At 40.9% G+C, this 14,704-nt stretch overlaps 1 long non-coding RNA gene across 1 annotated transcript in view; it reads right to left on the reverse strand.

The window, feature by feature from the left end:
- Positions 1–13,801: 13,801 nt before the first annotated feature.
- Positions 13,802–14,704, reverse strand: part of LOC144767182 (uncharacterized) — a 269,664-nt gene continuing 268,761 nt past the window's right edge. Inside the window, exon 4 of the long non-coding RNA XR_013598092.1 lies at positions 13,802–14,668. This is a non-coding gene — a long non-coding RNA (uncharacterized LOC144767182). The remainder of the gene's footprint in view (positions 14,669–14,704) is intronic.

Genomic DNA, 14,704 nt, shown 5'->3' on the forward strand with positions numbered 1-14,704 from the left:
GTGGAACGAATGAACCGTGACTTAAAGCAGTCTTTGACAGCTCGAGTTATAGGCACTGGCAGGAACTGGCTGGCCCACCTCAATGGCGTGCAGCGTGCTCTAAATAATCTCCCTAGAAGGTCTCTGAGTGGGCGGACCCCATACAAAATGCTCTTTGGTATCAAGATGTATGCACCGGACCTTGACGGTCTAGACTCGGCGGCTGTTGCTGCCTCCTTTGACGTAGATGAACATTGCAATGTTTTACAGAATCTACAAGAGACGAGAGACAGTCTTGCAAAGGAACATTTGCCCTCCACCTCGGATGATGCGTTGCAGATTCCGGTAGTTGGCTGGCTACCCCAAGTTGGAGAACTGGTTCGGGAAAAGATCGAAAACAAGAAAGAACTTGGTCCCTCTTATCGAGCTCCGGTTCCAGTGCTTGGAGTGAAGGGCACAAGAACAGTCATTTTACGACCACTTCCAGGTTGTAAGGAAAACAGGTATATCTCCATTGACAATGTCAAGATACACAGAGTGGCCGATTCTTCTTAGTATGACACCGGCAGTCTCATGTCCTTCGATTCTGAGGAATTCTGTTTTGGCCCCGGCTTCTGATCCGGTGCCTGAGGTTGCCTTTGAAATGCCTGCTCTTTCTAGTCCTTTATTGAGTACATTGCCTGGTACTCAACATGATGAAACTGACTACACTTACCCAACTGACTTATCGATGCCTGATTTACAAACTTGCTCGGCCACAGAATCCAGATTTTCATTTGACACTGTTTCACACACATCAAGAAAGCCTTCGGGAATTACTGTTTATGCAAGATTGTTTAAAAAAAAAATGTAATTCTCCCTTGGACATATATTTGGCTAGTGCTTCGATTTACCTTTGTATGTCAATTGGTTTTGTGTTTTATTTTTTCCGTATCGTCAATGGACACTATGTCGAAGAGAGAACACGCATTCGACATATCAATGGAACATTGGCACCACATTCCTCATCTCACAGATTGAAGAGAGACTTGGCTTTTGTTAACATCACTGCCTGGCCTGTCCTGGATGGGATTGTATGGGATGCTGTAAAATTTCAAATCCATGGCCCCACTGAAGTTATAAATGTCCCTAATGTACTTAGAGTTAACATGGGGGATGTAGTTAAACAAAATATACGTTCTGATGATTGGGATGTTCAGGCCGTAGAAGCATTGTTTTCTGATTTGAAGTATTATGCTGTGTTTGATGCTGAAGATTTGTATTTAGAATCTGCTAATTACGGTGATTTATATTGTTACCAACATTTTGGCAATCACTACCTGCGTAAAACTAATACCAGGAGGAACACTGTAAATTATACACAATGGGAGGATTGTCCTGCTCCTATACAAGGCAGTTCTGCTTCCTTTTTGAAGAAGTACACTTATTTTACTGATTTTAATCAGTTAAATCCCAATGCATTTTATTTTAAAATGACTGAAAGGTCTACATCCAAAGTTAGACTTACCGATACTAAATTATTGTACTCGAAGTCCTTTCTAGACCGGCTAGCTGTTGGAGGCTACGAGTTGTGGAAGGAAACAGTTGACCTTAAATCTGTTTGGGGTTCTAAAAGTTGGCAGGTGCAAGGTACTGAGGCTTTGCACCGTGCATGTCTCATCCCGAATCATATGTGGTTTTTGAATTCTACAATTTCACAGACAACATGCTTTGGATTGGCTACCTCTAAAAAATTAAATGCTCCTTCTTTCCCTGATTTAGAAGAATATTCAGGTTGGGATAATACTAAAAAACTTTCAATCCGAGAGTTGCAAACTCTGTTGCTAAATTCTTCTTTTAACCTATCCAGTTTGGATCCCAATGGCTGGTTGCTCTGGTACAGAAGTGCTGACTCGTGCCAGCATAGTTTCCTGAGTTTAGCTCAAGGCTTTACACAGGTCAGGGTGGATCCCCGTTTTGAAAGTGACCATTCTGTGACTACCTATTCTGTAGGCAAACTGTGTCAGAATTGGCTCAAACATTCTACCTTGGAGTCAGTTAAACTGCATCTATCTAAACTGTCTGACGATGTTGATCTGAATGATTTTATAAAAGTCCCGGCTAAAGGTAGAGCTAAAAGATGGATATATGCTGTTTATAACGAATTCTGGAAAACATCACAGATTGAGGCGGCTACCTGCCTTAGGGCTATAAATCAAGCTAATTTAGAAAAAGTGCTAGCAGTTGTAGATAATAGCATTAACACTCTTACATAAATACCTCTTCTCTATTTGCACCGTTTAATTTGACTGCCAAGCAGCGTTTGCTTTTAATGAATGATGCCTCTTTTTCCATGTTACACATTGAGCAGTAGGAGTCTTTACCGTTTTCTGTGGCAGAGGCCGCTACTGCAACGTGGCTTATCCATGGATTGATAACTCCCCTGTTTCCTCTGTTCGAGTTTAAAAATTGTATGAAATACTTTGCCATTGGCAGATACGAGCCTCTTGGAAGTTCTTATCTCCATGAAGCCTGGTTGCTTCCTTTTACATATAGATGCCTTAGGGAGAGCAAGGAAGTTTATTTGAATGGTGAAGAATGCACTCATTAATGTGTAGACATATCCAATTTACACGGCTCCTGTAATCAAGACGAGCCTAATTTAGCCTGTGTTTTGAAAGGTACCCCCGTGCCTGCTATCGTTCCCACATTCACATTACTGGCAAATGGGAGTTATTTACTATTAAACAATGAGGATTGCTGTGGGTTAATAAAAGGAATTGCTTATGTTGTTACCATCAGTGAGCATGTAGTTTGCTGTAAGAATGTAATGTATCCACCCACGCATGGGAAACTGGATGTTTCCATCTGGCCCAAGATTCCGACCTTGAAAGCAGAGTTCAATAAGATGAGTCGCATAAGAGCTCTATTGTCCCAAAAAGAAGTTGCCCTCACATCTGCTCGTGAAACATTTGTCCTTCACGTAGCTAACACCCGCACAGAGGTGCATGCTTTATTAAATACTGACTTGCCATTACATTTCGGTGAGTTAATTCACACTATCTTTAATGCATCCTCCACAACTGGGCTGGCGCACTTTTTTAAAGTGGTTAGCAGCGGCCTTGTGACTTCATTTCAGAGTATATTTGGGGTCTTTCCTGCTTTCTTTTATTCGATCTTTTCCAGCCTATTTGGTGGATTTCCCATTCTACTGTCACTGGCTGCAGGCGTACTTTTGCTGTTTTGTTTCGTTCAAAATGGATGCACGTCCTGTGTTTCGAGACGAACTGTCACGACTGGCACTGTTTCGCAACAGGATGCTTGAGTACTATGGAGCGCTGCCACTTTCCACCCTAAGTGCAGCTTATGGATTATCGTTTCGATTTTCCAATTTTACATGTCTCCAGCCTGTCTTTCATTGCCTGAGCTGCAATTTCGATTGGGCCCTGGATTGTTTCTCTGCCTGATGTGGATTATAACCAGCTCATGAGCCCCTTAGTTGCTCATGAATTGCTTTGTTCTGACGGAGGGATTATGGTCTTTGCAGCAATGCATGGAATGCTGGGTCGTTGGAATATATTCGAAGCGGTGCAAGATTTCTTGGCACACAGCTTCATTGAAAACCCACCGAGTTGCCCTCTGATGGTGCTAGAGGCTCCGGTAATTGAAGAGCATGTATGTTCTTTCCCGCTATTAATTTGGATGGCTGAACTATTTTCAGATGAGAACAGTGACTTCCTATTGGAAGCTGTTGCTGCATATTTTGCATATTCATTGTTAGGGTGAAGTATTTCATCACCATTTATTGGACATTGAACATTTTTTTTGTTGTTGATTATTATTTTTTCTGGCATATGACAATTTTCTCTGCCCCAGGCCTATTGACTTTGCCCACACCAATGACTAAACTTTCTTGCTTATGAGATTTTGTTTTTGAGTGAATTTTTTTTTTAATTGCGCAAATTTGAGCCGACTGTTGTTCTTGATCTCTGCATTTCAAAATTTGACCCTTATCTTATCTTTTCTTATCTTATCTTATCCGTGCTCGGATCAAGGGAGGGTGTCATATAGATATGCTTTGCCCTACACACTGTGTTAAGTTAGCATGAGCTTATGAGGAGTTTAAACGCCATTTTACCTTACTGCTGCTTCTGCACCCGGCACATATTGTTATTGGAGCTTTTGTCTAGTGGAATATTTTGCTTCACACGAGAATGATATGTTTTGCTATTGTATCAGCTTTGCTTAGTAAGCTATGTCTGTACAGTGAGTGCTGAGGCCTTCAAGGTTATTTCAACACAGTGGTTGTTGTGAGGTCTGATCTTCGCACGTTCTAGACATAACATATATGCAGCTGCGATCAAATCTAGCTTTAGGCGCGATTAATATTGCACTGCACAGAGTATACACACACTTGATGATGCTTCGCATGCAGAGAGCTGGTGGGAGATGATGTGATCCCTTACCACTAGGATAAGAGGTATGGGGCCGCCCTGCTAAAACCCAAAGAGACCTTCTTTAGATATAATATTATACACTAGCAAGGGAGGGTAAGATTTAGGTGCTATTTAGCCTTCTTCCCTCTAGCATTTTAACATGCTTTCTCCTTTTGTATTCTATGCACTAGTAACTATGCTGATTACTTTGTTTCTTATAATATGTTTGCTTGTATTAGCTAAGATACTCGCTTGAGAACACTGCATTAGAAATAAACATTTCAAACGTGCACGTGTCTTCATTGACTCCTCGTTCTGGATTGATATGTTAGTATACCGAAAGAGTGTTCCTGTGTTCCACATTACCTGAGGTGTTCTAAGTCCATGTTCTGGGTTGTCTAAACATTGGGAGTTTGTAAGAACCAATGAGACACTGATTGCTAGTCTGGTAGGGGATTTTGGGTACTAAGGTGAGTTTTGGCACACCCTAATTCACTGAGGTTCCAAGTCTCTATGCACAGTTCTGTGTAGGAGCAGAATCCCTGTGACACCGGCAGCTCCAGAGCCTCCAAATGCCTCAACCACTGACATCGGACACATCGTGCATTCCCCAGCAGTGGCTGTTCTCAGTCTTGTCCCACCAGCCACTCCAGCTTCGGGACACGGCGTGGGGCCCCTTTTTTCCTTGGGTCCCAACGCCGTGTCTGCCCGATTTTCCCACTGGAGTCAAACCCTCCCAGAAGGTCTCTCTTCTCTGTTCTCTCCCGCTTCTCTCTAATCCCTTGGACAGCCTCCATAGCATCTCCCTTGTCTCTGCAGCAGCACTCTCGGCGTTCTGCTCCTTTACCAGGACTACAATCCCACGACAGACCAGCAGGAGCCGAGGATGGTGCAAGCTGCTGAGAATCTCCCCGAACGTATGGCCAAAGTTATGCTAATTCCGCAGATGTAATTGACTCACCGGCAGCAAGCGCCAGCTGCCCGAGTCCTTTTTCGGGGCAGTGCCAATGGCAGGAGTCAGCAAGGTCCGAGCCAAATTTAACATGGGGGCAGGTCCGGCATGTAGACACCGCAGGTCCAGCGTGTAGACACCACAGTTCAGCAGTTTTAGCAATTCAGCAGATCATAAGCACAAGTTTTGGGTCAATCCCATGAACAGGAACGGGGGGAAATCAAAACCGGCATCTAGGGCCTCAGAGCAGGAGATGAAGGTCAGTGCTGCCTGCAGTGAGCTCAGTCAGCGGCCATCTTGCCTGTACCATTGTATTATAGTGTTTTTGTGCTCCATGTTTGATGCTTTGTGAGTATTGGTCTTTTGTATTATATATGTAGTTTTCCTTACTATACCATGTCTGTTTAATTATGGGCCCGTGTCTGTTATTTGGAGAATATTCTGAGAAATACAAACAGCCATTTTAAATGTTATCTGTGAATTTTCTACTGTGTTGATATCAATAAAATATGATTAAATAATATGTTTTGATGGTTAAAGTCTGCGGGACAACTATATGAATACTATGGATGTATCACCAATGATGCTATAGGTAGTGGAGGAAGATTTTGTATTTTGCTTGGGTACACGATATGCCCTCCGAGTGAATCACAGAACTACACCAAAGCCAAGAGACTTAGGGCCATATTTGCCAATGAGTTGCATCACCCTTGCGCCATGCAACAGGGCGTAAGAACAGCACAATTCATAAGTTAGATTCATAAAGCCACACAAGGCCCCCTTTCATGGCCCTGACTGGCTTGATAAATCTAGAGTAACGCAACACTGGACAAATCACTGCATTGACTTACTCTGCCCCAGGGAAGAATTCCATGGGTGTTGCGTGGATGTTTACACACAACACCCATGGATTTTGGCAAATTCCCAGATTTACAATTACTAGTAGATCTGGGAATGCATTAAAATTCTACGTCTCCCCAGGGGAAGCATAACAAGGAGAAAAATGCCTCAGGGGATTGTTTTGTGCAGGAAGGTGTCTTCAAGTGTGACCTTAAGATAGCTTTGGCTTTTTTGTCAGGCTCATGTAATCAAAATAATCATAAATGAAAAATACATAGATACATAGATGGGCTTTGGATCAGCCCTCTTCAGACATTAGTCTGTTCAAATTTCATTTACGTTTAGCTTTGGACATTAAAGCATGTGTCAAAGGGTCAGCTCACTTGAGCCATTGGCTCTCTTGTCCAGTGAGTGACCACGTTGTCCTCTTCACATATGCACATCCACCTAAAAAGAAGTGCGCTTCAAGCTAGGGCTGGTATGCCAATACTTTGCCAATGCTTTTTAAAATTACTTTTTCATCCTTTTTTTCATTTTGTAATCATTTTAGCGTGTGTAAACAGTTTTCAAGTTAAAATTCTTTAAAGTCAATATTAGCTTTTCTTTACACAAATAAGAATCATAGTTTATTTTGCTGTGCATTAAAGATAATACAAAGGCGTTCTGTGTAAGTATGGGCGAATTTGGCGGATTCGCGGTCCGCGAATTCGCAAGAAATGGCAAAAAAATCTGCGAGTTCGCGGATTTTCCCGCGAACTCGCGGATTTTTTTGCCATTTTGTGACACGTGTATCTGTAACTTTGCCACCGCGCCGAAAGGCGCCGAGGTCCCTCGAGTGAGCTGTCCATCATAGTGAGGAAAGGGCGGGAAGATGTTGCATACCCTAGTGTGTGTGTGGCGGGGCCAAACGGGCGGGGCTTCTATGCGAGTTCACATGCCTCTTGTTTATAAAGGGTCAGAGACCGATTAGAGCAGCAGATGAGAAGGAAGCAGCCTCCTGGTCACAGCAGTACACAGGGATTGCGCTAGAGAAACTCGTGGATGCAAAGACCTTCATCAAGGATTACATCCAATTGTAGGCGGTAGATATGGGGAGGAAGCACACCTGCCTAGCCTCGACCGTGCTCACTAGTTGTTTGGGTGCCGAGGTCCCTTGAGTGAGCTGTCCATCATAGTGAGGCAAGGGCGGGAAAACGTTGCATACCCTAGTGTGTGTGTGGCGGGGCCAATCGGGTGGGGCTTCCATGCAAGTTCATATGCCTCTTGTAAGGGTCAGAGACCGATCAGAGCAGCAGATGAGAAGGAAGCAGCCTCATGGTCACAGCAGTACACAGGGATTGCACTCGAGAAACTCGTGGATGCAACGACCTCCATCAAGGATTACATCCAATTGTAGGAGGTAGTTATGGGGAGGAAGCACACCTGCCTAGCCTCGACCGTGCTCACTAGTTGTTTGGGCGCCGAGGTCCCTCGAATGAGCTGTCCATCATAGTGAGTTAAGGGCGGGAAAACGTTGCATACCCTAGTGTGTGTGTGTGGCGGGGCCAAATGGGTGGGACTTCCATGCGAGTTCACATGCCTCTTGTAAGGGTCAGAGACTGATCAGAGCAGCAGATGAGAAGGGAGCAGTCTCCTGGTCACAGCAGTACACGGGGATTGTGCTCGAGAAACTCGTGGATGCAAAGACCTCCATCAAGGATTACATCCAATTGTAAATGGAGCAAGAGAACTGGGAATTAAGGAAAAAACTGCACCACTGTTGAAATACCATCAACTGTATCGGAGTTGAAGGTGCTATGCCCAGACACGTGATTCCCACACGGGCCTTAAGGGAGATAGGCAACCTATCACCCAGGAAAGCTAATTATGATAGTTGGACAGCACCCTTCAGAGGTTGTACATTATTAAAGAACAGTTATAAGAAACATGAATAAACAAAGTTATTAGTTTTCCCAAATGTTCAGATAAGACACACAAAAATAGTGACTTGGATTTTCTTTCTTTTATTCAATTTTTATTCTTTATTTTCTTTTTTTGATAGTTGCAGATAGCCGACGCGTTTCGTCCGTTGCCGGACTTCTTCAGGGCTATACAAAAACACATGTAAAAACATATATTACAATTATTTTAATACATTGATATTGTATATCACAGTTTATATATACATGGACGCCCCAAACCATAGAAACAGAAAACGAAACCAGAAAAGGTTCGGGGGTCCAATCACTAATTTGATGGCAAGTGATTTACAAACATGGGAAAACATTTGCAATTTATATTAAAAAATACTACAGTAAACAGTAAACAGACTAAAGAAACAGGGAAGCAATCAGTTTTATACAATGGTCAAAAAAGGTTCTCTCATTTCAAAACATGGCAGCAAGATATTGTCTCATCAGGATTGTAACTCAGAGATTACAATGGTGGTACATAACATGAGGTACCACAACTGACTAGTATGTTGGTATTTATATATATATAAGAATAACAATGATGATATATTTGGAAGACACATGTATTTAAAATTTACCTTGAAACAAATTGTCTGATATCAAGTTTCACATCCGTCTTAGTCAGGCTTTCATGGAGTTTCTCTTATTATTCTGTTAAAATAATCCCCAAAAGATGTATCAGAGATGCTCTCCAAACTAAATTCTGTACAAGGTTAACATACCAGTCGAAAACACTTCACTCAACATTCGTTAAGACAGGAAGGCTAAATTATGAAGGTCCAAATCAATGGTTACCGATCCTTTACCCTGTATTACTAAAGAAACCTTCAAGTCGTTCATTGGAACCAAAATAATATCTATACTCACTGAAGAGTTGTAAGCAAGGTCATAAATCCTAGTCACGGTCGCTGACAACATAGAAGCAAAAGTAGGCCCACAGAGAAGTCTAGAAAATTTATTTTTTTATTTAATTTTGAAGCATGTGAGTTGATATTGAGGAAAGGTATATCATATGCATCATCATATGCATGGAATTAAAATATTCTAAATCATTGATCAATTAGTAAACAATTAGCGATAAGTCTAATAAGTCAAAAGGACAGCACTCCTATATATTGCGGCCCCAAGTCACACTCAATTAGAAATAGGATCCTTAATTTATCCATAGTATGAAAGCAACAAGTCTTATTTGAAACATAACTTGGCCAAAATTTCCCTCAAGGAGATATTATAATCAAAAACCTATAGTTGACATTCATCATGGAAAATATAAAGTATAAACCTCAAAAGGTAGGGGCAAAGAAGCTAAAACAAACTGTGCATCGAATTCTGTGCAAACGAACCGCCATCTTGGGCAGGGTAAGCTGAACCAGAAACAAATACCCAAGAACTAAAGCATTCATGTCTACCAAGAGTTTAGACCAAATCTAATTGTTACATAAGGAATTCCTAAAACGGACCGGGGATGTATATCAAAAATTCCCCAAGATTTAAAAAAGAAAAGAAAGAGTTAGTCTCAGTGCGCAAAGCAAAAACTCACCAGAGGGCTGGAACATGCAGGAGTGTCAAATTGTGGTCTTCTGGTTCAAAATCTTGGCGCCAAACGTACAATATATATAGGTGTCTTAATAGAATAATTAAGCCAATTACTAGCAATTTAGAGTGGTAATTGCTAAGTGAGGAACGAGAAAAAGCGCCGCCATCTTAGAACAGGAAGGATATACTGAAACCTTACCTTTTAACATCCGACCACATAGTCACCGAGAAAGCATAATTCTAACGAGTCTTCGAATGTTAAGGTAACGTTTTATCCTCTATCCAAAAAGTATTTTTTGTAATGCATTAGTGAATTAAACCAAAAACAAATCAAACGAAGACAGACCACCCGATCTCGATCTCCCGATTGCATCACAAAGTAAGCAAGCAGCGGCCGCCATTTTAGAATGGTCAACCCCACTATCGTCAGCTCCAGGACTGCGCAGTAGAGATGAATTGACAAGTTTCACACTATATCCAAAGAGAATTACATTGTTAACACGATAAACATGTTCCTCATAATGTAGTTGTAAATATGGTATAAGCATGTATTAATTTTAAAAAAGTTCAAACAAGTTGTTAAAAAGCACAGTTTGAGCAAAAAATATCCGTAATAATGCATTTAAAAAGGTAATTAGCATCAAAATACATTTAAAGAAAAATAACAAGATTAGGATCAAAATTCATCCCTGCATATCACGCAATATGTAAAACAATCGGCGCCATCTTAGAATGGTCTTAGTTTGCCAAATAGGGCAACGTGTAGGGATACAAATAAATGCATCTCGTGCATGTAGTCTGTTCAAATACATGTTTCTTCCGGCCATAGACATATCATTATGGCACAATCTTTTAGTAAGAGGTACTACACTAGCTAATATACTTTGAATCACTGAAGAAATACAACTTGAGATTCAACAAAAAAAGAACAATGATAAAGAACATGAGGAAATCATTACCAGTGCAGTATGTTTGTTCGGGGTTTTTTGTTTTTTGGAGAGGATAAGTTGGTGCCCTAGTGAAAAGGGTGATCAGATGACAGATGTTTAGAAAAGTCAAAAAATACATATATAAAATAAATTTTACAAAATACAAAACAGGATTTTTTTGGGCATATCAGAAAACAGATACATAGAATCAATTTTACAAATAAAAAACACTGCACACTAACTTAACAGAGATTGCTTTTATACATGGAAAAGACATAGAGGAACAGGGATGGTAGTATTTAGACTAATTTCTATAGAGCCCTATAGGAAAAAGTGAAACTCATTATTGGTATTCATTCCCTGTTGAACCGCTCTCAGTCTACAAATCCAGCGCGATTCACATTGTCTTAACATTAAATCTCTATCGCCGCCCCTGTCGTTACTAGGCACATGATCAATGGCATGAAAGGAAATGGCGTCATGATCAGAATGACATTCAGAGATATGTTGTGCCACAGGGCTGCGTATATCCTGATTTTTTATGTCGCGAACATGTTCTTGAATTCGCTTCTTAAGATTTCTAGTGGTACTGCCCACATATATCCTTTTGCAGTGACAGATGAGGGCATATACCACATGTGTGGTATTACAATTGATCAATCCCCTTATTGTGTATACCTTAGGTCCATTGTAGCTAAAAGTTTTGGTTTTGTTAAGACCGTATTCGCAAACGGAACAAGTACCACATGTGTGAAAACCATCCGTCTTCACAGGCAACCATGTGCTGGTAGTCGTCTTAACTGGTTTAATATAACTAGGACAAATCATGTTTTTAATAGAAAGGCCCTTTTTATAGACTACCCTCGGTTTAATAGGCACAATGTCCCTAGGGATTGATTCCGACAAGAGTAAATGCCAATGTTTCCGAAGCAGATTGTAAATATGGTTACTATATAAGCCATATTCTGTTACGAAGGTGCATTGTTGACTAAAAGCAATATTCCTCTTGGGAGCACTGGTGGTAAGGGTCTCACTCCTATTTTTCTTTCTTATTTTATTTTCAGCTTTTTTCAGAACATTAGGGTCATAGCCTCTTCTTTTAAAGTTGTTAGTAACTTGTCGTATCCCTTCTTCAAAGTTTTTTCCTTCACTACAGTTACGCCGTACCCGTATCATCTCTCCAAACGGGATGGCATCTATGGTGTTTTTAGGGTGACAGCTGTCTGCTCGTAACACGCTATTACATGAAGTGGGTTTTTTATACAAGTTACTATGAATAGTCCCACTTTTCGCGTACAGTTTCAAATCCAAGAAGAAGATTTCATCCCTGGATCTGGTCATAGTCAACTTGATATTGCGTCCATTGTCATTCAGGAAAGCAAAGTACTGATCTAATTCCTCACTGCTCCCTTTCCAAATCAAGAAAACGTCGTCAATGTAACGAACATAAAAGAAAATATGTTCGATCCAGTCTTTTGCACCACGGCCCCAGGCATGCTCCATCTCAAACAGACCCATGAAAAGGTTAGCGTAGGATGGAGCAAACCTGAGCCCATAGCCGTCCCACGCTTCTGGACAAACCAGGTACCATCATGTAAAAACACATTACGTGTTAGGATAAGCTCTGACATAGTTAACAACATATTGCTATGTTCTAAGTGACTCGCATTACGTTGGTATAGATAGTATTTTAATGCGCGTAAGCCATCCTCTAGTGCAATGCAAGTGTAGAGGCTCTCTACATCCATTGTCACAAAGGTGAAGTTGTTATGGTCCCAAGTCACGTCCTCTAATTTACACAGAAGCTCCCTACTGTCCCTCAAATAAGATGGCAGATTCTGTACCATCGGTTGAAGAAAAAAGTCGACATACTCTGTCATATGTTCAGTCGGCCCTCCATTTCCCGATATGATAGGCCTACCGGGAGGAAAGGCACCCCCCTTGTGCACCTTGGGCAGTGCATAGATACAAGGGTAACGTGATTTGTTTGCCATCAGGAATCTGGATTCTTGATCAGATATAAGACCAGATTCCTTCCATTCAACAATCCGCATGTTGATATTGTTCTCTACAGATTTGATGGGATTAGTTTTTAATTTAGTGTAACAATCTGTTACCGCCAATTGCCTAGCTATCTCATCCATATAGTCAGTCCTATCCATAATGACAATATTATCTCCCTTGTCAGCCTCTCGTACAACAAGGGAGGCATCATCACGTATGGAATTCAAAAAGATTCTTTCCGCTCTAGTGATATTCTGAGGGTGTTTACATTTAGTGGAGCCAAAATGAGTATCCTCCAGTTTGTGCAGATCATGGGTCATACGGCTTGTAAATTCGTCAATGGCATTACTTGTATTACCTGGTGGCGTAAATGTAGATTTTAGTCTCAACCCACTTTCAACTGTGGTGTCCTCACTAACATCTATACCCCTGGCAAAATCAACTAATGTTTCTGTACCCTCATCATCATCTAGAGTGGCAATGAGATAAGAGGCATGAACATCTGAAATGGTAAACTCTGAAAGACACACATCGTTGTGAACACGTAAGGGGGCTCTCGGATGGTCTATAAAGTATTTTTTTAACTTTAATTTGCGAGCAAAGCGAAATAGATCAAGATGAACATTTTCAAAATCTTGTTTATTAGTTACACAAAAGTTTAAGCCTTTACACAAAGTAGCATTTTCAGATGAGTCGAAAATTTTCGAAGACAGGTTAATCACATTAACGTCAGTACAAGTCATATTCACATCATTACTGTCCAGAGTTTGGCTCACAATATTATCAGTCACTTGTTGTTCGCTAATTTGGCTTTGGTGGTAGATCTGGTATTTTTTGCCACCCCTTCTGGTTCTACGTTTAGATTTCTTTGTTTGTTCCCCAACCGATATCGTTGGACCTCTTGAAAAAAAGCAGAGGTCTGATTCGGTGCAGATATGCCAGAGCTCGTCCCTTCACCAGGATCACTTTCCAGTGAGGTGACTGAAGATACTGATGTACTACTGGACACAGAGCTAGGTGCTCTACTGGACACCTGAGGTATAGTTGTGGGCTTAGGGGTAACGTCATCATATTTGCGAGCAAACGTGAAAATACGGCCCCTTTCATAGTCCCTACGGTCCCTCTCTATCTTTTGTTGTTTCTTATTTTTTAAGTATAGTTGGTAATTGGCCAGTTCTTTTTTCAAAACTTCATAATTTTTTGTAATGGCCTCTGTGAGATGGGTTTCCTCTATTTCCTTCACAAGGGACAAAATTTCACCTCTTAACTTTTTTCCTCTTCTTTCTGCATTACGGATCAAAATGTCCATCATTTTATATGATGCAACATGTAGTCCCTCCTCCCATTCGCCAAGAAGATCTTTCTCTAAGTCCTCAAAGTTAGGGAAAATTAGGATACGTAATCCCCTAGGGATACGTTTGTTGTCTAGATATTTTTTTAGTGTTGCCCCATCCCACCACTTAGCTAACTCCTGCTTTCGGAGTTTCTCAAGCCTTATAAATTTGCTTTTCAGGCCATCTGTCTTAGGCAGGGATGTTGATTTACTAGTTGTCTTTTTCTCAGTGTTAAACAAATCACTGAGTAGTTCTTCCCTGTTATCTTCAAAATTCATATTTATCTTCAAAAATGGGTAGGGTAAGTTATATAAATCCTGGCTTCCAGAGTGTGCAAGGCTTCCTTCAAATACAAATGGAGCAAGAGAACTGGGAATTAAGGAAAAAACTGCACCACTGTTGAAATACCATCAACTGTATCGGAGTTGAAGGTGCTATGCCCAGACACGTGATTCCCACACGGGCCTTAAGGGAGATAGGCAACCTATCACCCAGGAAAGCTAATTATGATAGTTGGACAGCACCCTTCAGAGGTTGTACATTATTAAAGAACAGTTATAAGAAACATTAATAAACAAAGTTATTAGTTTTCCCAAATGTTCAGATAAGACACACAAAAATAGTGACTTGGATTTTCTTTCTTTTATTCAATTTTTATTCTTTATTTTCTTTTTTTGATAGTTGCAGATAGCCGACGCGTTTCGTCCGTTGCCGGACTTCTTCAGGGCTATACAAAAACACATATAAAAACATATATTACAAT

This window comes from Lissotriton helveticus, chromosome 7 (assembly GCF_964261635.1).
Source record: "Lissotriton helveticus chromosome 7, aLisHel1.1, whole genome shotgun sequence".
In the NCBI taxonomy this organism is placed as follows: Eukaryota; Metazoa; Chordata; class Amphibia; order Caudata; family Salamandridae; genus Lissotriton; species Lissotriton helveticus.